Source organism: Vipera berus, assembly GCF_964194415.1.
Source record: "Vipera berus genome assembly, chromosome: 3".
Lineage (NCBI taxonomy): Eukaryota > Metazoa > Chordata > Lepidosauria > Squamata > Viperidae > Vipera > Vipera berus.
Genome location: NC_138204.1, coordinates 4,489,257 through 4,511,949, shown reverse-complemented (window position 1 = coordinate 4,511,949; position 22,693 = coordinate 4,489,257). Strand labels below are relative to the sequence as shown.

The 22,693-nt window shown below is 43.6% G+C and overlaps 1 protein-coding gene across 1 annotated transcript in view; it reads right to left on the bottom strand.

Annotated features, from left to right (window-relative positions):
* The window catches only part of FNDC11 (fibronectin type III domain containing 11), a 35,598-nt gene extending 21,501 nt beyond the window's left edge, over positions 1-14,097 (bottom strand). Inside the window, exons 1-2 of the mRNA XM_081323820.1 lie at positions 14,038-14,097; positions 13,221-13,345 (exon numbers count right to left, since the gene is read on the bottom strand). The gene's annotated coding sequence lies outside the window, so the exon portion shown is untranslated. The remainder of the gene's footprint in view (positions 1-13,220; positions 13,346-14,037) is intronic.
* Positions 14,098-22,693: the final 8,596 nt, after the last annotated feature.

Below are 22,693 nucleotides of genomic sequence, written 5' to 3'. Positions count from 1 at the left end.
TCAAAATCTTAAAAGACGATGCAGTAAAAGTGCTACACTCAATTTGCCAGCAAATTTGGAAAACTCAACAGTGGCCACAGGATTGGAAAAGATCAGTTTACATTCCAATTCCAAAGAAAGGCAGTGCCAAAGAATGTTCAAACTATCGCACCATTGCACTCATTTCACATGCTAGTAAAGTTATGCTTAAAATTCTACAAGCTAGACTCCAGCAGTATGTGGATCGAGAACTACCAGAAGTACAGGCAGGATTTCGAAGAGGCAGAGGAACTAGAGATCAAATTGCTAACATACGCTGGATCATGGAGAAAGCTAGAGAGTTCCAGAAAAACATCTACTTCTGCTTCATTGACTATGCTAAAGCCTTTGATTGTGTGAATCATAACAAACTGTGGCAAGTCCTTAAAGAGATGGGCGTACCAGACCATCTTATTTGTCTCTTGAGAAACCTATATGTGGGCCAAGAAGCAACAGTGAGAACTGGACACGGAACCACTGATTGGTTCAAAATTGGGAAAGGAGTCCGGCAAGGCTGTATACTGTCGCCCTGCCTATTTAACTTATATGCAGAGCACATCATGAGAAAGGCAGGGCTAGATGAATCAAAAGTTGGAATTAAGATTGCCGGAAGAAACATCAACAACCTAAGATATGCAGATGATACCACTCTAATGGCAGAAAGTGAAGAGGAACTAAAGAGCCTCTTGTTGCGAGTGAAGAAGGAGAGTGCAAAACTTGGGTTGAAACTAAACATTAAGAAAACCAAGATCATGGCATCTGGCCCTCTCAATTCCTGGCAAATAGATGGGGAAGAAATGGAGGTAGTGACAGATTTTATTTTCCTGGGCTCCAAGATCACTGCAGATGGGGACTGTAGCCAAGAAATTAAAAGACGCTTGCTCCTGGGGAGGAAAGCCATGGCAAATCTAGACAGCACACTAAAAAGCAGAGACATCACCCTGTCAACAAAAGTGCGTATAGTCAAGGCTATGGTCTTCCCAGTTGCAATGTATGGCAGTGAAAGTTGGACCATAAGAAAGGCTGAGCGCCAAAGAATTGAGGCCTTTGAACTATGGTGCTGGAGAAGACTCCTGCGAGTCCCTTGGACTGCAAGGCGATCAAACCGGTCAGTCCTAGAGGAGATCAACCCTGACTGCTCTTTAGAAGGCCAGATCCTGAAGCTAAAACTCAAATACTTTGGCCACCTAATGAGAAGGAAGGACTCACTGGAGAAGAGCCTAATGCTGGGAAAGATTGAGGGCAATAGAAGAAGGGGACGACAGAGAATGAGGTGGCTGGATGGAGTCACTGAAGCAGTAGGTGTGAGCTTAAATGGACTCCAGAAGATGGTAGAGGACAGGAAGGCCTGGAGGAACGTTGTCCATAGGGTCGCGATGGGTTGGACATGACTTCGCAACTAACAACAACAACCTCTTCCTCCTCCTTGCAAACCACGCTCCCTTCTAGCACTGATGATGTTAGCTAGTTTGGGTCATATAACATCTGTAAGAAAACAACCTAAGTCAGAGAGCACCAAAGACCCCACAGTGGTTGTGCTCCTCCTCCTCCTCCTCCTCCTCCTCCTCCTCCTCCTCCTCCTCCTCCTCCTCCTCCTCCTCATAACTTGAAATGCTCATTTGTTTAAACCCCAGATCAATACAGAATATTCTGCCCTTGGCAGGAGTAGACAACATGGCAAACTTTGAAGATGACTACAACTGAGATCTACGATCCTCTTTCTTATTCAATTCTTTATCTGGCTAACTTGAACTTAAGTATAATTAAATATCCTGCACTTCAAGCTTCCAAACTTTAATATTCAGAGGTTCTTTTGGAGCGTCTCCTTTTTTTGATGTGCTATTTTTGCTGAATATCTATTTTCTTTGATTAACTTCATTTTTAAAAAATGTCTGCTCAGAAGGTAATGGAGAAAAAAGATTGAGTTGATTTAAGATGTTGATTTCATGCGAAGAGCAAAAGCCGTTTCAAAATGGGATTAGATGCCAATGGAAATAAAGTTTTTACTTAAGAACAGATTAAACCACCTTCTCAGCAGCTTTGAAAGAACTTCAGTTGTCCCTATGTATTGATTAGATGCCATAAAGTTGGCGTCGAGTCTTAGGAACTATAGAGATAATTTTTTTTCTCCAAGACAATTATCATCCAGCCTTCTTTTGTTCTTTCAACAATGCCATCGGAATTGAGCATATGCACCTTGCTGGTCATCCTCTTCTCCTTCCTTCTACCTTTCCCAGGGACAATGGACTTCATTTTTCATTTCACGGACTTCAGTGAATTTTGTTTAGCTTCCAGAAATGAATTTAAAACATATAAGGAACGGTTGCTGGAATTGGGCATGTCTAGTTTCATGAAGAGAAGGGTGAGGGGGGACATGATAGCCGTGTTCCAATATCTCAGGGGCTGCCCCAAAGAAGAGGGAGTCAAGCTATTCTCCAAAGCACCCGAAGGCAGGACAAGAAGCAACGGATAATAATAATAATAATAATAATAATAATAATAATAATAATAATAATAATAATAATAATAATAATAATAATAATAATACTGTGGCAAAGGCAAGCAAGGGTAGTACCAATAGTAATAGGTGCCTTGGGTGCAATCCCAAAACAACTGGAGCACCACTGGAACACCATCATCGGCATTGACAAATTTGCCATTAGTCAACTGCAAAAGGTGGCCTTACTAGGAACTGCTTCCATCCTGTGATACCATCAAACATCCACATCTGCCTATCCCAGGTCCTTGGTAAGGACTCGATAGGTAGACAAAAATGCCAAATCCAGTCTGAACATCTGGCTGACTGTGCAAATAATAATAATAATAATAATAATAATAATAATAATAATAATAATAATAATAATAATAATAATAATAATAATAATAAAGTTGGAAAGGACCTTGGAGGTCATCTAGTCCAACCCCCTGGTCAGGCAGGAAACCCTATACCATTTCAGACAAATGGCTGTCCAGTCTCTTCTTAAAGTCCTTGACTTATGACCACAACTATGCCCAAAATTCGATTGCTAAGTGAGACAGATGTTAACTGAGCTTTGTCAATATTATTATTATTATTATTATTATTATTATTATTATTATTATTATTATTATTAATAATAATAATAATAATAATAATAATAATAATAATAATAATAATAATAATAATAATAATAATAATAATAAAATAAAATTGGAAGGGACCTTGGAGGTCATCTAGTTCAACCCCCTGCTCAGGCAGGAAACCCTATACCTTTTCAGACAAAAATTGAGGGCTACCTGTGTTCCTTTTTTGTGGCTGTAAATCGGGGACAATCTCTATTTCTTTTTTTGTGTCTCGGAACGAGAAGTGCACCAAGTGTAGAGTTTTTGTTTCTCTCTTTCTCACTTTCTTAAGGTCAAACCCCCTGAGCAGCCTTAGATGATTCTGAAATAAATGAACCTCTTGGGATCAATATCCAAAGTTTGAGACTGGAGAGAAAAAAAAGGGCTTTTGCCTGTCACCCAGGGAATAATGAGGTTTTAATGATCTCATTCGCTGAGGGTTTGAGAACTTCCCTTTGCAGATGTTTAATTCTCTTTGCACAGAGAGAAAGCCAAGAGCCATCGATTTTGGAGTTAGAAAAGAGCTCTGCAAAGGAATATCTTTCACCGGCATATCGACTTTGATCGACCCATCCAAGGCTGGGTCAGTTTAACTCTTAAGTTGTCTAGGTTTGGTATATTTTTGGTCAAAAAGCGCCTGACGACAATGTGTGTAAAACAGGAAGAGATCTAGAATAGAATAGAATAGAATAGAATAGAATAGAATAGAATAGAATAGAATAGAATAGAATAGAATAGAATAGAATAGAATAGAATAGAATAGAATAGAATAGAATGAAATATGGATTATAGAATAGAATAGAATAGAATAGAATAGAATAGAATAGAATAGAATAGAATAGAACAGAATAGAATCATGGAACAGAACAGAACAGAACAGAATAGAATAGAATAATTGGAAGGGACATTGGAGGTCTTCTAGTCCAGCCTCCTGCTCAAGCAGGAGACCCTAGACCAGACATGTCAAACACAAGGCCCGGGGGCCAGATCCGGCCCGCAAAGTGGTTTCTTGCAGCCCGCGAAGCCATCCTGGAAACAGTGAGGGAACGGCCCCCTCTGCCTTGGCCCTGGCCCAGAGACCCTCCTTCTGCCAGAGACCCTCAGATCTGTCCCACTCCTGCCCAGGCCCCCATAGGCACCCTTGATGCGAACGATGTAGAGCTGGCCACACCCACCCAGTAGGCCATACGCACTCCAGCCACGCCCACTCAGTAGGCCACGCCCACCCTGGCCACACCCACCCGGCCCCCTGAGGGCAACCGCAATGCTGAAATTGAGTTTGACACCCCTGCCCTAAACCATCTCAGACAGGTGACTCTTCTTAAAAACGTCCAGTGTTGGAGCGCCTGGTGGCAAGCTGTTCCACTGGTTAATTGTTCTCACTGTCAGGAAGTTTCTCCTTAATTCCAGGTTGCTTCTCTCTTTGATCAGTTTCCAACCATTGTTTCTCATCCTGCCCTCTGGTGCTTTGGAGAACAACCTGCCCCCCTCTTCCTTATGGCAGCCCCTCAGATACGGGAACTCTGCTATCACGTCTCCCCTATTATTTTCTTTAGACTAGCCAAACCCAAGTCCCGCAGCCGTTCTTCGTATATTTTAGTCTCCAGGCCTTTGATCATCTTAGTTGCGCTTCTCTGAACTTTTCCTAGACTCTCAACATCTTTTTTGTGATAAGGTGACCAAAATTGGCTGCAGTGTTCCAGGTGTGGCCTCACTAGGGTTTTATAAAGCGGCCCTAATCCTGTATGAATGAACCTTTATTGTCCAAGTACAACCATGTGTACACTGAGATTGGCTCAGCCTCCCTTCGTGCCTCTCCCCACAACTCACAGTGACAACAAACCCACCATCTTGTTACACCGTGTGAGCTAATTGCACAACACACCGGCCTCGCAAGTCAATCATACATAAAAATAAATTAAAATAATACTTGGCGTGATCTAGAAAACCAATAGAGGAGAATATTTGAAGCTCAAGGGTTGAGCTGTGGGGTCCTTGGTGCTCTCTGGGTTTGACTGTTTCCTTGCAGAAGCTGTAGGTTGCGTTATGATAAAAGAACTACAATACATGTCAGAAAGACCCAATTAGGTAACATCACCAGGGATGGAAGGGAGTGGGGTGTGTAGAGAGGAGGAAGAGGAGGAGGAGGAGGAGGTGGTCCTTGGTGCTCTCTGAGCTGGGTGGTTTTCTTGCAGACATTTCATCACTCAGCTAGGGAACGTCACCAGTGCTAGAAGAGAGGGGTTTGTGGAGAGGAGGAGGAGGAGGAGGAGGAGGAGGAGGAGGAGGAGGAGGAAGAGGAAGAGGAAGAGGAAGAGGAAGAGGAGGAGGAGGAAAGGACTGTGGGGTCCTTGGTGCTCTCTGAGCTTGGTTGTTTTCTTGCAGACATTTCATGACCCAACTAGGTAACATCATCAGTGCTAGAAGGGAGTGGGGTGTGTGGAGAGGAGGAGGAAGAGGGAGAGGACTGTAAGGTTCTTGGTGCACTCTGAGCTTAATTTTGTTACCTAACTAGCTAACATTGTCAGTGCTAAAAGGGACAGGGGTTTGTGGAGGAGGAGGAGGAGGAGGAGGAGGAGGAGGAGGAGGAAGACTGTGGGGTTGTGGTTGCTCTGTGAGGCTTGCTTGTTTTCTTGCAGACATTTTATTACCCAACTAGGTAACATCATCAGTGCTAGAAGGGAGTGGGGGATGCAGAGTAGAGGAGGAGGAGGAGGAGGAGGAGGAAGACTGTGGGCTCCATGATACTCTGTGAGACTTGCTTGTTTTCTTGCAGATGTCAAGTAAAGTGGAATGGAGGAGGAGGAGGAGGAGGAGGAGGAGGAGAAAGACTGTGGGGGTCCTTGATGCTCTCTGAGCTTGATGGTTTTCTTGCAGAGGTTTCATCACCCAGCTAGGTAACATCATCAGTGCTAGAAGGGAGTATGACTTGCGGAAAGGAGGAGGAGGAGGAGGAGGAGGAGGAGGAGGAGGAGGAGGAGGAGGAGGAGGAGGAGGAGGAGGAAGACTGTGGGCTCCATGATACTCTGTGAGACTTGCTTGTTTTCTTGCAGATGTCGAGTAAAGTGGAATGGAGGAGGAGGAGGAGGAGGAGGAGGAGGAGGAGGAGGAGGAGGAGGAGGAGGAGGAGGAGAAAGACTGTGGGGGTCCTTGATGCTCTCTGAGCTTGATGGTTTTCTTGCCGAGGTTTCATCACCCAGCTAGGTAGCATCATCAGTGCTAGAAGGGAGTATGGCTTGCGGAAAGGAGGAAGAGGAGGAGGAGGAGGAGGAGGAGGAGGAGGACTGTGGCGTCCATGATGCTCTCTGAGCTTGATGGCTTTCTCGCAGAGGTTTCATGACCCAAATAGGTACCGCTGATGCAGCCTCTCCTTGCCAGCATCCTGGGGTCCTGCGGTTGCCACTTACATCTTCCCAAGGAGTTTCTGACAAGCAAACTACAATGCAGGAGGCTACATTTGCTTAACAACCATGCGGCTCAATTAGCAGTGATTCGCTTAACAACTGTGCAAAGAAAGATTGTGCAATCGGGCACCATCCACTTAACAACGGCTTTGCTTAGCCATTAAAATTCTGGGTCCCAATGCCGATCGTAAGTCAAGGACTACCAATAGATATTTTGGAATATTTAAATTAACAATAAAAGAAAACTGGGCAGCATTGATTTTTTTCCCCCCCTTGGTGCAGAAAAGGTCTTTGACAATTGGTACAAGACTCTTTTGTTTAAAAGTTTGGAGGATAGGGACCCCGGCGGGAATTTTATTAAAGGGGTCAAATCGATTTTACGCTTCACAAAAGGCACAATTCCCTGTTGTGAATGCAGAATTAAAAAATCTTGTGAAATACAGGAAGGGAATAGATAAAGCTGCCACTTATCACCCATTCTATTTATTTTAGCTTTGCAAGTATTGGATAGAGATATAACATAAGATGACCGAATTGCTGGAAGAAAGATTAAAAGAGAAACTTATAAATGGCAAGATTTGCGGACAACCCCTAATAATTTTTGAAGAGCTTCTGGAAGGAATATTTTTTTTTAATGGGATATTGATGGACTTAAGGGCATTAGCCAGCTTTTAGACTTAAAACAAAAGACGAAGAATACGAGCCTCGAGAAACGAACGGCATTGATGGTGGAAAAAAACTGCTTTTAAGATGGAGAGAAAAGGAAAAAATTCAGGTATCACAATGACTAATAGGAATTGTATGTTATAGCAGAATAATTACGTTAAGACGTGGAATGAGAAGAAAGAGGACACAGAGAGAAATTAATATTGTCGTTGCTGGCAAGCTTTTCTGTGATAGAAATTAATGTTTTGCCAAGGCTGTTTTTGCGTGAAACAATACTTTTTCTGACAACTGTTGTACCACTTAAACAAGGGCAGAAAGATATAGCTGAGTTTGTATGACAAGGGGGGGCGGAAATAATAATCAAGAACTAAATATAAAATACTCCGAGATGCAAAGGAACAAGGAGAATTGGTAGATTTTGTTATGAGCTGAGATAAAGAAAACTTTGGTCAATTAAAACTTGGAGGTATAAATATTAAAGGTTAAACTCGAATATTGATTTGCTTATAAAGTAATTAAGATATACAGTATATAAGCTAAAAATCTACTGATAAATGTAATAAATGTTTTTACTTAGCTGTTACAATAAAAACTACTAGCTTAAATATCAGATAGTAGACATTAAGAGAAAAAGAGAGGAAGTATTTCATGTTGAAATAAGAGAAAATTTTGGTTACTAAATTTAAGACGTTTGGAAATTAATAGAAAATAAGAACGTTATACTGCATTATTAATTAGTTGATGTAAGATGGTGAGAAATAGAATATATTTAAATAGATAAGACGTGTATTCTGAATGTTAGATTTTGTGATGAATTGCGATAAAGGGAATTGTGGTCATTTAAAACTTGGAAATTATAAATATTAAATGTTAAACTTAAATACTGTATTAATGGGAAAATAAAAATTGGGAAAAACTAATTAGGACAATGATTGTCTATAAAGATTGAATGTTCAAATAACCAGGACACGTATAAACTAAAAAATATTGATAAATGTAAGAAAGTTATTTTTATTTGATTGATATAAAAAGAATTGTATTAGTTTAAACACGAGACAGGTAAACACTAAGGGGAAAAGAGAGGAAATACTTAATGTAATAATTTGAGACTTGTACTAATGTATGTTATTGAATTATCGATTAACTCAGCCACCACGTTGCTTTTTAAATATTTAAATGTAAAATTAGAAAATCAATAAAACTTTTAAAAAATAAATTAAATAAAAAGGACAAGGAGAATTGGAACAATCTGATTTCAAATTACAGGTAATCCTCACTCTAGTGACCATTCAGAGCACTGAAAAAAGTAACTTTTCACACTTATGACCATCGCAGCATTCTTCTCCTGGTCACGTAATCAAAATTCAGAGGCTTGGCAACTGACTTGTACCTATGACGGCTGGGCTCGTTTGTGGTTTGTAAGTCAAGGACTACCTGTATTAACATTTATATGCTGCCCTCACACACACACACAAACACACACACACACACACTGTCAACGCTGCTAACATCGGATGTTTTTGCATTGACAACAAATGGAGATGCAATCGTTTTCTTCTTTTTTGCTTTTAGAGTCAGATGATGCTAGGAGGGGGAAGGAACATGCACGGGAGTCTAGCTAGACATAATAATACTAAACCTAGTGTGAGAACCAAGGTTATTGAAACAAGAGATGATAAAGAATTGGCGGGCTGGAGAGCTGGAGGGAAAGTCCGTGTTTCAAACGAATTGGGGAAAGTGATTTATGACTGTCAACTGGAGGAGGGAATTGTGCTTTGATACTCTGTGCTCAAGGGAAGGGGAATCCAGTTTTGGCTTTGATTGTGTTAGTGCCGATGTTATGCTACTCAAATAAAGATTCTTTAAGGTAAACAACGCCTCAAAGTTCTTTGAAGAGTTTCATCTGTCGGAACCAACACACACACACACACACACACACACACACACACCGATAAAGTGAGTCTGGGCTGCTTCCAGGTCATAAGAACAGAATAAGAGAAGTGCTTAAAATTTTTAAAACTATATATGCTAACACTTTTTTTAAACTATGCGGATCGTACACAACCGACTACGGTTTTGTTGAGAAATAATTTGATAATTAGAAGATCCTGATCGAGGTTTAGATGGCACAGTTTTCTAGGGCATAACACAATGAAGGTTAATGTGGATGTTTAAGAATAATTTTATTAGAAGTGTCCTACTGAGAATATGGAAAAAGGTGTGAATTGAGAATTCAGGGGGAAAATGCCTTTCTGAGTCTTGGAACAAGAAACGTTTTACGGGAAAGAAATTGTAGGTAAAGAAAAATGCTTAATTTATCAAGAGTAATGAATTTCCTGTCTTCTGTTGCTCAATTTCAAATCATCATCTCCTCCTCCTCCTCCTCCTCCTCCCCTTCCTCCTCCTCCTCCTCTTCTCCTCCTCCTCCTCTTCTTCCTCTTCCTCCTCCTCCTCCTCCTCTCCCCTCCCCCCAACTCCACAAACCCTTATAGCACTGATGATGTTACCTGGTTGGGTCATGAAACATCTGCAACAAATAACCAAGCTCAGTGAGCACCAAGGGCCCCACAGTCGTTGTCGTCGTCATCGTCATCCTCCTCCTCCTCCTCCTCCTCCTCCTCCTCCTCCTCCTCCTCCTCCTCCTCCTCCTCCTCCGCCGCCCTTCTAGAACTGATGATGTTACCTGGTTGGGTCATGAAACATCTGCAAGAAAACCAGCAAACTCAGTGAGAACCAAGGACCCAGCAGTCCTCCTCCTCCTCCTCCTCCTCCTCCTCCTCCTCCTCTCCACAAACCTCACCCCCTTCTAACACTGACCTGGTTGAGTCATGACACATCTGCAACAAAATAACCAAGCTCAGTGAGCACCAAGGGCCCCACAGTCGTCGTCATTGTTGTTGTTGTTGTTGTTGTCGTCGTCGTCGTCGTCCTCCTCCTCCTCCTCCTCCTCCTCCTCCTCCTCCTCCTCCTCTCCACAAACCTCACCCCCTTCTAACACTGACCTGGTTGAGTTATGACACATCTGCAACAAAATAATCAAGCTCAGTGAGCACCAAGGGACCCACAGTCCTCCTACGGTTCCTCTTCCTCCTCCTCCTCCTCCTCCTCCTCCTCCCCTCCATGGCAAGAAACTCTACCTCAAGCCCAGAGAGCACCGAGGACCCCTCATTTCAACCCTGCCACAAATAGTCTCTTCTATTGGTATCCAGAGGAATATTTGCAAAACCACGGAGCTTTGTGTCTACCCTCTTGCCTTGCTTGCAAATTGCAGTTTAATGGTGCGCTCTCCAGAAGGCGCTCAAATCTTGATTCCTATCCAAATCAAATCAAACTGCAAATTGACTTAAGTAATTAATTAGATCCCTTTCTAGGGCAGCATGACTGCACAAGGGGTGCGAGGAAAACGCAATATCAGGAAAGAAAGCTTAGTCACGCTGGGGAGCAATAACACCCCTCCCCCCCGCAACATATAAAAACTAGCCTAAAAGTACCTTGAGTTAGCTTAACCCAAGGCCTAACAGATGCTCTAATGTGCCTCTAACACCCCATAATATGTTTTATTGCATTTTGGGGAGAATGCAGTTTCCTTTGCATTTAAAGACATAGCTATAAACGTTGGTTATAGGACAACCGGGGCCCCAAAAGTGGAAGAGAGCGGCAATAAAGGCAGAAGGGCTAGAATAAGTTGAAACTGGGATAAGGAAGCATCTAGATCAGGAGTTAGTGGCCAACCAATCTCTAAACTTCAATTCCCAGAATTCCCTAGCCGGTCGTGCTGGCTGGGGAATTTTGGGAGTTGAAGTCCACAAGTCTTAAAAGTTGTCAAGATTGGGCTTGGCTTTTGTGGCTCCTGTGGATTATTTAGCTTTGCGTTTTCATTGCGCGCGGAGCCCAGAGACAAATGCATACCATGGGCGACGACATAAATTTGACAAAATAAAGGTTAACCAATAAAAATAAATATTTTTTAAAACAGGCTCTTTTTCTCTCTTTTCCCCCCCATCCCTCTTAAACAATGACTCCCCACGCCTCTTTTTAAAGATACTTGAAAGCATTGTTACTTTCCACCAGAAAAGGGGCTTTTCAGATAGGGTTTGTAAGAGCCGAGCTGCCAAATAGCGCCCTGATCTTTATTATAAATCATCAGCTTTTCAAAAAGGCCCCATCAGTATCAGTCAGAACCGAAGAAGCTTCTTGGATGAGAAGGGAAACATCTTCAAGGGAAAACAAAGTCCAGTTGCCTTTTGAAAAAAGCAAAACCATGACACCATACCTTTATCCTTAATTTAATTTATTGCATGTAGTCTTCGAATGTGACTCATTTAACGATCCCCTGGCTTAGCAACAGAAATTCGGCTACCTCTACATGTAGTCCTCGACTTACAGCCACAACTGAGTCCCAAATTTTCATTGCTAAGCGAGATGGACGTTAAGTGGGTTTTGCCCCATTTTATGTCTTTTCTGGCCAGCGTTTCCTCTCCCCTCTCTTTGTGCGTGTTGTCAAGGTATTGATTTAGCTGCTAACCAGCTTGTGTAATGTAAGATGTAATGAAGGGAACGACTCAGCAGGGTCGGTGTCTCTTTAAGAGCCTTTGTATAAAGCAGGGGGTAGGCCACCTTGGCTCTTTTATGACTCGTGGACTTCAACTCCCAGAATTCCTGAGCCAGCATGGGGGAACTATGGCCCCCTCATGACTTGCGGACTTCAACTCCCAGAATTCCTGAGCCAGCATGGCTCAGCTTGGAAACCTCTCCCTTTCCCCTCAGTGTGGCTGGCTGAGGAATTCTGGGAGTTGAAGTCCAGGAGTCATTAAAAGAGCCAAGGTGGCCTACCCCTGGTATAAAGGGAAGGCTCCACTGATGTGTTTTCTCTCTTCCATTTCCTGATGTAACTGCGGTTTGTTGGAGCCTGCTGTATTAGCACATGTATGTATATTGTTCCAGGTGAATAGTGTAAGATAAACCACCATTTATTACAGACCACTGTGGGAAGTCAGCCTCCCCCCCCACCCAGAGAAGGAAATATTAAAAGGGCAGAATATTATATTATTTCCCCAAAGGATCTTAAAGAGGCAGAAAAGCATGCCCAGTTTTTCTTAATAGCCCCAAGTTTCCCTCCCCCAAGTAGAAACCAGCTCTGTAGAAATGCAGATGTAGATAATCCATTCAGGAAGGTTGGAGCGCTCCAGCTAGAAGCTTAGGGAGACAAAGACACCTAAAATCTACATACCTCACCCAAACTCTAAGACAGGACAGAATAGGATTAACCCACAGATGCCAAAGGGACACAGGTCAAAATACATGTCACAGGAAATACAAAGCCTCAACCAGGAACAGGAAGCAACTCCAAACAAAAGGCTCCAGAGGGTATAAAAACTCACTCCCTACATCTGCTCACTCTTTTTTTTTCCAGAGCCATCTTCCTGTCTGGCTCTCCTCTTCAATAAATTGCAACCTTCTTTCTAAAGCAGTCGCCATGTTGTTTTATTCCCGGCTTGGACTGAACCCTGATGGAAGACTTTTCTATCAAACAACCCCTGTTTACTGTATTAACTCCCGGTTTATCTCGCACAATAAGACTGTGCACGCTGGGGAAGAGAGTGTCCATTTTTCCATTCCAGGCTGTCTGTTGGACAGAGACCTAGCTAGTAAGTACATGGTAGTCCTCGACGTACGCCCATTTTGAGCCCCAAATCCATGTTGCTAAGTGGGACGTTTGTTAAGTGAGTTTTGCCCTATTTAAACGAAACTTTCCTGCCAGAGTTGTTAAGTGAATTACTGCACTTGTTAAGTTAGTCACACGCTTGTCAAGCAAATCTGGCGTCCCCATTGACTGTCCTTGTCGGAAGGTGGCAAAAGGGGATCACGTGACCCCAGGACGTTGCAACAGTCATAAGTACATGCCAGTTGCCAAGCAGCTGAATTTTGATCATGTGATCGTGGTCGTGAAAAAATGTTCACAGCTCACTTTTTTCAATGCCAACGTAACTTCGAACAATCCCTAAACGAAATGTCATAAGTTGGGACTACCTTTATTGCTGGCCTGTATTGATTACTGATCCAGCCACATCAAAAGAAGCGCAACAGAGGATAACTTAAAAGCAGGGCGTCAACCATCAAAACACGGGTGTTTTCCAATCACCAGACCTGAGTCACTAGAGAAGGGAATATAAAATCATGAACGTGAAGAGCCTGAGTGACAGCTTTCAGGTTGATGAGAAAGGACACTGGGCAGATAAAAGCTGTTGTTAGGGAAGAGATTTTCATAAACAGACAGGGCTGGGATAATTTAAATAACTCATAATTCATAATAAGGACGTACAGTAATAATTTATAATTATAATTTACAATAAGAAGGGACTGGATAACTACCTGTCTGAAATGGTATAGGGCAGGGGTAGGCAACCTCGGCTCTTTTATGACTCATGGACTTCAACTCCCAGAATTCCTGTGTCAGCTATGCTGGCTCAGGAATTCTGGGAGTTGAAGTCCATGAGTCATAAAAGAGCCGAGGTTGCCTACCCCTGGTATAGGGTTTCCTGCCTGAGCAGGGGGTTGGACTAGAGAACCTCCAAGGTCCCTTTAATAATAATAATAATAATAATAATAATAATAATAATAATAATAATAATAATAATAATAATAATAATAATAATAATAATAATAATAATAATAATAGTTCTTGTTCTTGTTATATGAATATGAACATGGGACAGAAGTGTCTGTCTTGTTTAAACAGTGTCTACAGTACTATTTATGAAAGACATCAAGAATCTTAAATATATTGTGACAAAAAAAAGAATGTAAAATCAAGCAACATTACATGATGACTCATTTAATGACTTACCGATATACCGTTACTTTTATAAGCCACCTGACTTCCAGTGATCCTGGGTGTCCTTTACAAATGCCTTGAAACATGAAAAAGAGGACAATAAAAGCGAAAGGAAGAAAAACGGGTAAAGATGGCTGAATAATAATAATAATAATAATAATAATAATAATAATAATAATAATAATAATAAGTTGGAAGGGACCTTGGAGGTCATCTAGTCCAACCCCCTGCTAAGGCAGGAAACCCTATACCATTTCAGACAAATGGCTGTCCAGTCTCTTCTTAAAAACTTAGTAGAATAGTAAACCCGAAGGATTAAAAATCCACAGAAATGGGGACCGGAGCCATGAAATCAAGAATTGTCTGTCGCTCAGGAGACGGTCTAGTAAAGCACCAGGTTAGAAAGTGGGGGAATTGAGTTCTAGTTCCTCCTTGTCCATGAAAGACACCTACGTGACTTTGGACCAATCAGCAGGAGACGGTGAGTTCTAGTCCCACCTTAGTCATGAAAGATGGCTAGGTGACTTTGGGCCAATTGCCAGGAGATGGTGAGTTCGAATCCCGCCTTAGCCAAGAAAGCCAGCTGGGTGACTTTGGGCCAATCAGCAGGAGACGGCGAGTTCTAGTCCTACCTTAGCCATGAAAGTGAGCTGATTAAGCGAGTTGTATCTCATTTTATGATCTTTCCTGCCACAGTTGTTGACTCATGCAGTCATTAAATGAATCTGGCCTATGCTTGTCAGAAGCTGGCTGGAAAGATCACCAAAAGGCGATCGTTTTAATGCTGGCCTGTGGCTGTCATAAAAGATTGATTGAAGACGGACAAATCGGAAAAATGCATTAATTTATTTTCAGTTAGGACAACTGTTTACCACGCCAAACTGAAGGAAGAAGAGATGGCATAAGGGTTTCCTGCTTGAGCAGGGGGTTGGACTAGAGGACCTCCCAGACCCCTTCCAATTTTTTTTTTCTGGGCAAAAGAGTGTTTTTATCCTTGTTTTTTGTTGGCTTTGTTCATTGGGCTCCATCTTGAATTTAAGATGACTTTCTGCTCTCTCTTTTTAATAATCTCTTGGTTTGATGAAGATGGGAAAGGCTAGAATGCTGCAACCCACCTTTGAGAATGGGTCAAACCAGGTTTGATCTGGAAACTGTGCCAAGCCAAAAAAATCGGATGAACGAGGAAGTTTGAGATCGTTGCTTAAATTTTTGCACGCTTCAGAGTGAGCAATCTCGAGGTGTGTGTGGGGGTGGTGGGGGTGGTTTTAGGGCACCCAAAATTTAATCCTGACATCCCTTATTGTTATAAAGATTCTTGGGATGGTGTGAACGCTACTTGGTGACCGATCCAGGTCTGGATACAGGGTAACCCCATGGTTGTTAGAGAACTCTGTGCCAATCATGCTTGTGAACTAGACTTTTCGGCTTAGATCGGTGTTTATCAACCTTGGTTTGTGTGAAGATGCGTGGACTTCAATTCTGGGAGTTGAAGTCCACCCATCTTCAAACAAGCTAAGGTTAACAAACACTGGTTTAAAGGCAAATCCAGTGAAATTTCTGGAATGGCTCCAGATTGGGCATACAAACACACACACACACACACACTCCCGAAAAATAAAAGTGAGATGAAGCAGGACTTCTTAATTCATAGGTTGCCTGTCCTGCTCCCTGCCAGAAACTACCCCAATTTTTGCACCTTTAGCTTTTGGATGCCGCATCCGTTTCCCAAACGTGCTCACGCAGCTTGCTTGCCCCTTCTGGAATTGTTTTTCCAGGGATTTGCAAATCCTTGGTTAATCGGGATTGTCGGATTTGCAGAGGTCCACCTAAACAGCCTGTACTTTTGCTATTTTGGTCCGAGAGAGCGCAACGCCTGTGAGCAGGATGATAAGGCGCTTGTCCCCAAGTTGCATAACACCGTCGGATTATGTAATCTGTCAAAGCCGAATCCTTGATTTGTTTTGATCGGGCTTTGCAGCCTGGCCCTCTTAGCATGCGTCGGTACCCCCGGTGCACATGGGAGAGAGTCAGGATGTGTGAAACACCCTCCGGCTTTTGGAAACGGAGCATGTCTGTGTTGTGGCTCATCCCCTGACAATGCTCTAAAATGGATCCTTTCCGGCTGACCGGCTTTGAACGATGCTTGCATTATCCCAGAGGACAAAAGGGAACTCGATGGGACTTCGTTTGTGCCAAATTGCTCCTACCCACCAATAAATGGATGCTGAGTTCGGTTCTTTTTCTTGCAGACGTTTTGTTACCCAACTAGGTAACATCATCAGTGCCAGAAGCGGTGGTGGGATTCAGCCAGAACCGGTAGCTATTTTTTTTTGTTGCCCAGGCCCAGAACGGACCTCCGGAAGAGGCATCCACACAGAGAACCGGTTGTTCACCTGTTTGAATCCCACCACGGCTCACACCCCTCCTCCTCCTCCTCCTCCTCCTCTCCCACTTCTGCAAGCCTCAGAGCCAAAAGTAAGCTAAAGACTTGCTTATTCGTAAGCTTCCAAAGGGTTTGGGTGGTGGCTTGTTCTGGCTGAAATCCAGGACGGCATCCTGGCTGGCAAACTCTTGTAAAGACGGAAGCCAAAGCTGCCGTCGCCAGGAACGACCAAAAACATCCAGGAAAAGACGCAACCCACCTTGGGCTCTTGAGCGTAAAAATTGCAGGTCCTCTGTGGGAAAACCCCCAGCATCCTAATGCAGCCTCCAGCTAATCCATTCTTTCTGCAAAAGAGGGCCTCGTTGAGGGCCAACGCCTCTGCCATTTTTAAGCCCCTGCTTCAAAATTATTTAAAAAAAAAAACACCTTTTTTTTGCAAGGACACCGTGAACAGGGTTTTAGAGGCAGGGAGAAGATGCAGTTTATTCTCATTTTAAGCCAGCATTTCCCAATCTTTGGCAAGATTAAGATAGGTGGACTTCAACTCCCAGAATTCCCCAGCCAGCTATGCTGGCTGGGGAATTCTGGGTGTTGAAGTCCACCAATCTTAAACTTGCAAAAAGGCTGTTCTAAGGTGTTTAAAACACTGTAATTCCAGTTTTTAAAAATGTCCAGCACTTCTGCTCTGTCCAATTTTATTTCTGACATGCACTCTTTATTGTGGAGAATCATTGGATTTGGACCCAAATTTTTGAGAAGGCTCAGCATTTTATGCCTGGAAATTCTTTTATCACGTCCGAGACACGTTCTTCTGTGTTTGATCATGTACAGAAATAAGGACTGATTTAAAAAAAAATAAACCAAGAGGCAGAGAGGCTTCGCTTCAAAACTGGGAAGGGCTTTTCAACCCCACCCGTTAGCTTTATTCACACAAACGTCTTAATTTACAAAGCTGCTGTCATTCATACGCATTCAGGATTTCCACAGTGTTCTGAGGATTTAAATACAAGGTCGCACACCAACCCAAGTAAACCAAAAAAGAAAAAAAAAGAAGAAAAAAAGTTGAAACGATAAAATAAGTTTTATTCAAACGCAGGTCCTAGAGTTACCAGCTTCTGTGCAAAAAGGGAAGAGAATTCGCTTTAAGACTAGCACGGGAAAACGGCCCCCATTGAACCCTGGGATTTAAGACGTTCCTTTTGGACATTCAATTATTATTTTTTTCGGGATCCATGTCCATGTTTGCAACGGGCCATGTTTGGGCCTGTACTCTGTGAAGGAAGGAATAAAAAAAAGGGGGGGGGGGCTTGGGAACCCCTCAGGGGTATCTGGAGGATTTTTTTTTTAAAAAAAACAAGATGGTGGTCATAACGACATGGCGCATGTAGACTATTTTGACCTTTCATGATCACTCTTCAATGACTGCTTTTCTAGACCAGGGGTCTCCAAAACTGGGCAACTTTTAAGACTTATGGACTTCAGCTCCCAGAATTCCTCAGCCACTTGATTGGGGAATTCTGGGAGTCAAAGACCACAAGTCATAAAGTTGCCCAGTTTGGAGACCCCTGGTCTGGACTATGGGTTTTCTAGCTTCTTCAACCCGATGGGCCTCCAGTTAAGTTCTAGATATCCCTACCACTTGCTATCTAGTTCCAGATAATCTAGTTCTACCAGAAACTAGGTATCCAGTCTCTCGATATCTGTTGAGTTCTAGATATCCCTACCAGTTGGTCTCTAGTTCCAGATAACCTATTCTACTAGAAACTAGGTATCTACTATCTAGATTTAAGTTCTATGTCTCTCCAGATATCTAGTTCTACTGGAAACTAGGTATCTAGACATTCCTTAATTCTAGATATCCCTACTAGTTGAGAAACCTGGAAATGATAGTCCTAGAGTTTCTGGAGGTCCTTCAAGTCAGGCAAACTCTAACCCTTGGTAAAGCAGCAGAGGAAATGAAAGAGGATGACCTGGGCAGCGGTCTCAGTTTTTGCAAAGTGGAAGAAATTCTGTAATAGGAAGACCCACGTTCTTCAACTCAACATGGCAAAAAGAATTTGGATGCCAATGTGCACAGTTGCCACGCGAGGGGTGTGCAATTCTGGAACCAAGCACAGCGAGAGAGGCGCCCAGCATCTGCTCAACCGCAAGGAGTGAGGTAGCTTTTCCATCATGTGGATCCAAGTCAGGTATTTCAGGAAGTGAAGTCTGATTGTTTTGTTTGTTTTTTAAAGAATTTGGGACATCAACTTCCGGCAGTTTTTAGCAACGGTCATTTAATTCCGTGCAGGTTGAGAATGGCTGCTTACCTCGGGATGCCCCAAGGATTTCACTCTGAGGATACGAGCAAAGCTCTGGAGAGAAAGGGTGTTGGATGCTCAAAAGGCCCCAAATCATTTCCCCTCGTTTAGGAATTTTGGGCTCATGGTACATATCCGGGTTGTCCAACCTTGGCCAACTTTTAAGACTTGTGGACTTCAACTGCCAGAATTCTAGGAGTCGAAGCCCACAAGTCTTAGCAGTTGGTTCACCCATCAATCACCACAAAATCTGGGGCTGGCTAAAAGTCTACTTCTGAAGGAACATTCCCAGCCCACAACACAACTTTCAGCGTTGCTCTTGAGATTTAACAATTTGGTGATGGGAAAAGCAGATCCACCCCTTTCTTGACAGCCTCTTTGGGCCAGACATTTCTGTGAGTTAGTAAGGTCCACCAGGCAACTGAGCAAACTCATATCCAAACAAACAGCACCGTTTATAGCTAGATACAGGGGTCTTCAAACGTGGTCGTTTTAGGACCTGTGGACTTCAACTCCCAGAATTCCTCAGCCAGCATGCACTGGCTAAGGAATTCTGGGAGTTGAAGTCCACAAGTCCTAAAAGGACCATGTTTGAAGACCCCTGCTGTAATATGTTGAGGAGGGCAAAGACAAAGAGATTTCACATTGGAATCTGTCTCTCACGCGCATGCACACACACACAGAGACCCAAAAAAAAAGGAGATTATTGCTCTATTAAAAAGACTCTGGCAGTGTTTCGAGATGGCCCAGAGGAGGAACCTGAGGGAGCAAAAGTATTAGGAGAACACAAAGCCAGCGAGGAGTACCTCAACTCTTCAGCCCGAGATCAGGAAGAACTGGAGATCCTTAGGATTTGAGTCCCTGCCTCTCCTGCGTGGTTCAGCTGGGGAGCTCAAGGCACAGCCTAGAAAGTGACCAACTTGCAGAGAGATTAAATCAGGGGTCTTCAAACCTGGCCCTTTGATGACCTGTGGACTTCAACTCCCAGAATTCCTCAGCCAGCGTGCCTGGCTGAGGAATTCTGGGAGTTGAAGTCCACAGCTCATCAAAAGGGCCAGGTCTGAAGACCCCTGACTTATAACCAGGAATTTCATGCCTTGGGTCTACCTGGAATGGTGTCCCACAATCCAGACGGAGATGACAGCAACTGTGGACTTTGTAAAGGCTACATTTAACTAGTCCGGTATAGTGAGGACAAGTCCTCTTGTTCTCCAACCTTATGGGGGGGGGGGGGAGGGAGAAAGAGGAAGAGATACTGATAGGCAACCGTGCCAAAGAGGTTAAGCCTAGAGTGTTTTTGGCCCAGAACAGGGGTGCGGAATATGGCCCCCTCATGACTCGTGGACTTCAACTCCCAGAATTCCTGAGCCAGCATGGCTCAGCTTGGAAACCTCTCCCTTTCCCCTCAGCGTGGCTGGCTCAGGAATTCTGGGAGTTGAAGTCCACGAGTCACAAAAGAGCCAAGGTGGCCTACCCCTGGACTAGGGGAGACTTCTGAGTGAAGGTGGGGGAGATCTGACTTGGTCTCTGAAATCCAGCAGACACCGGGAGCCTTGGGTCATAAGGTCTATTGCTTGTGACACTACACAATCGCATCCATTAAGTTCAATAAGGAGGATCACACCCAGATGCGGGCAGAGGCTCTCGTCCTTAGGAAATGAGGGCAAATGATCTTAGAAGGACACCCTACTTAGACGCTGCCAGCCTCTAGGAACGCCTTGGCAATGGAGGCAGTCCACCCAAGAAGCCATGTATCCGTCTCTAAAGAGGTTTTTGTGGGCAACCAAGAAGACGACCGACGCGGACAAGATTGCAAACATGGAGACTGGGGCTACGCTGAAGCACGACTCACAGCCCAAAGCAGGCTTTCCTTAGCTTAATTCCATTAGTTCACAACAGGCTTTCAAAATCCTTGAATAAGGCACTTTAATAAGGTCTAAACCAGGGGTGTCCGGAAGCTTTTAAGACCTGTGGACTTCAATTCCCAGAATTCCCCATTCTGGGAGTTGAAGTCCACAAGTCTTCAAAGATTCTATGTTATCACCACAAAAGCCACAATTAAGTTCAGCTGCCGAGCTACCGTCTGCCAGAACAGCCCCATCAGCTGCGATCAAGTCAAGGCTTCCTCTACGTAGGCGCGCACCCACACAAACATCCCTCAAAGTGCAGAAGTGAAAAATGCCAGGGACCCCTTTGCTGAAGCCACACAAAAGCTCGTGAGACTTTTGACCCGCAATGTAACTTGGCTTGCGCCCTAGGATATGCCTGGCTGAACTGACCAACCGGCTTGAGATGACCTATACGGGGAAATGGGACACTCCTCAAATCTTAATTAGGGGCAAGCCGGTTCCAAACTGGGCTTGCCAACACCCCAAATTTGGGTCCCACTCTTACCCCCCCCCCCAAACTGGCTAGTTTGGGGTGATAACAGAAACATTCAGCAGTGTTCCTCTTGGCAAATATTTTAGCAGCTCGTAGGTTTTGCAAATGGAAAAAATTTGTAAGCCACATTACATCCACGATGAGACGGATATTCCTGATCTAAACCTGGCTGTACATAAGGGAGGAATGCCAATATTGTGTAGAGTAAATCCATTTCAAATCCATTGCAGCGCCCAATCCTCGAGAATCTTAAGAGACAACCTCGGTAGAGCAATTCAAATTACCTGGTTCATCTTATCCCAGGGGCGAAAGACTAAAAATACGGACCCAGTTTTACGGTCCTGATCCAACCGTGTCTTCCTTCTGTTGAAGGAACAAGTAGCAACCGCAAGACCAACATAAGGCCAATTTAAAGGAGCAAGAGAATCGTTCAAAGCAGCCGGTCAAGCTTAGAGTCCCGTCACTGAGGAGAAGCAACTGGCTAAGACTTTACAAGAACTATGGAAGGATCATCTTAGGGCAGAGGTAGGCAACCTTGGCTCTTTGATGACTCGTGGACTTCAACTCCCAGAATTCCTGAGCCAGCATGGCTGGCTCAGGAATTCTGGGAGTTGAAGTCCACGAGTCATCAAAGAGCCAAGGTTGCCTACCCCTGCCTTAGGGGATAGCTACTTAGGGCAGTGTTTTTAAAATTGGGAATAATCTTGGGGTGTGCATAAATGTAGACACGCCAAGGCTGTAGTGGTGAGAAAGAGGGCTTTGAAGAAGGCAAAGAGATTTAAGAAAGGGCCTGTACATCTGCGGGAAGGGAAGACACATCAAGTGCGAAACTAGGGGGAAAAAAATGATATTAAGTTATCCACTTGATTTCAGGCTGTCCGAATTTGGCCAGCCAAGGACTCGCTATTAAGCAACTGATCCCTAGCTACAGACGTAGGATAGCTTTTTCTACACAAAAGACCATTTCTACAGATGCTCACTATCGCTTCTAAACCCCACGCGGGCCCTTTCTTGATCTGTAAAATTTGGAACACAGAAACACAGGCTCCTGTGATGGTTAGGTCTGAGTTTCTCACTCAGCAGCCACCTGCAAAGGGGTGGGTGTGAGTGTGTGTGTCTGCCTTAAATATCCCCATCAGATGTCACGCATTCAGGTCCCCCCGATGTAGGTCATTTCGAAAAAGGGGAGCGAGGAGGAATATTTATCCAACTGTGTTTCTAGCTTCTAGGGGCTAAGCAGCAGCAACCAGAACCACCCCCCCCAAAAGGAAAGTATTTTGTCAAGGATCTTCATACTCTCAACTAAATATCACCCTGCTCAACGACATTAAGAGAGAGAGAGGGGGGGGGGAAATCCTTATGTACATTTTGTCCCAGAATTCTGGTACTTAACATTAGCAGCAACAGAAAATTATCATTTTGCCCACCCACTTTTTGTTGCAAGTGAAAACAGGAATTCCGGATGAACTGCGCAGATCAAATGAATAAGCAAAGCTGAAGCTGGCAGGAAATGAAGGAAGGGGGAAATGTAAAAAGGAAAAAAAAAGAAAAGAAAAGAGGATTTAATAGAGTTTTATAATGAAGTAGGTTGCAGCAGCAGCTC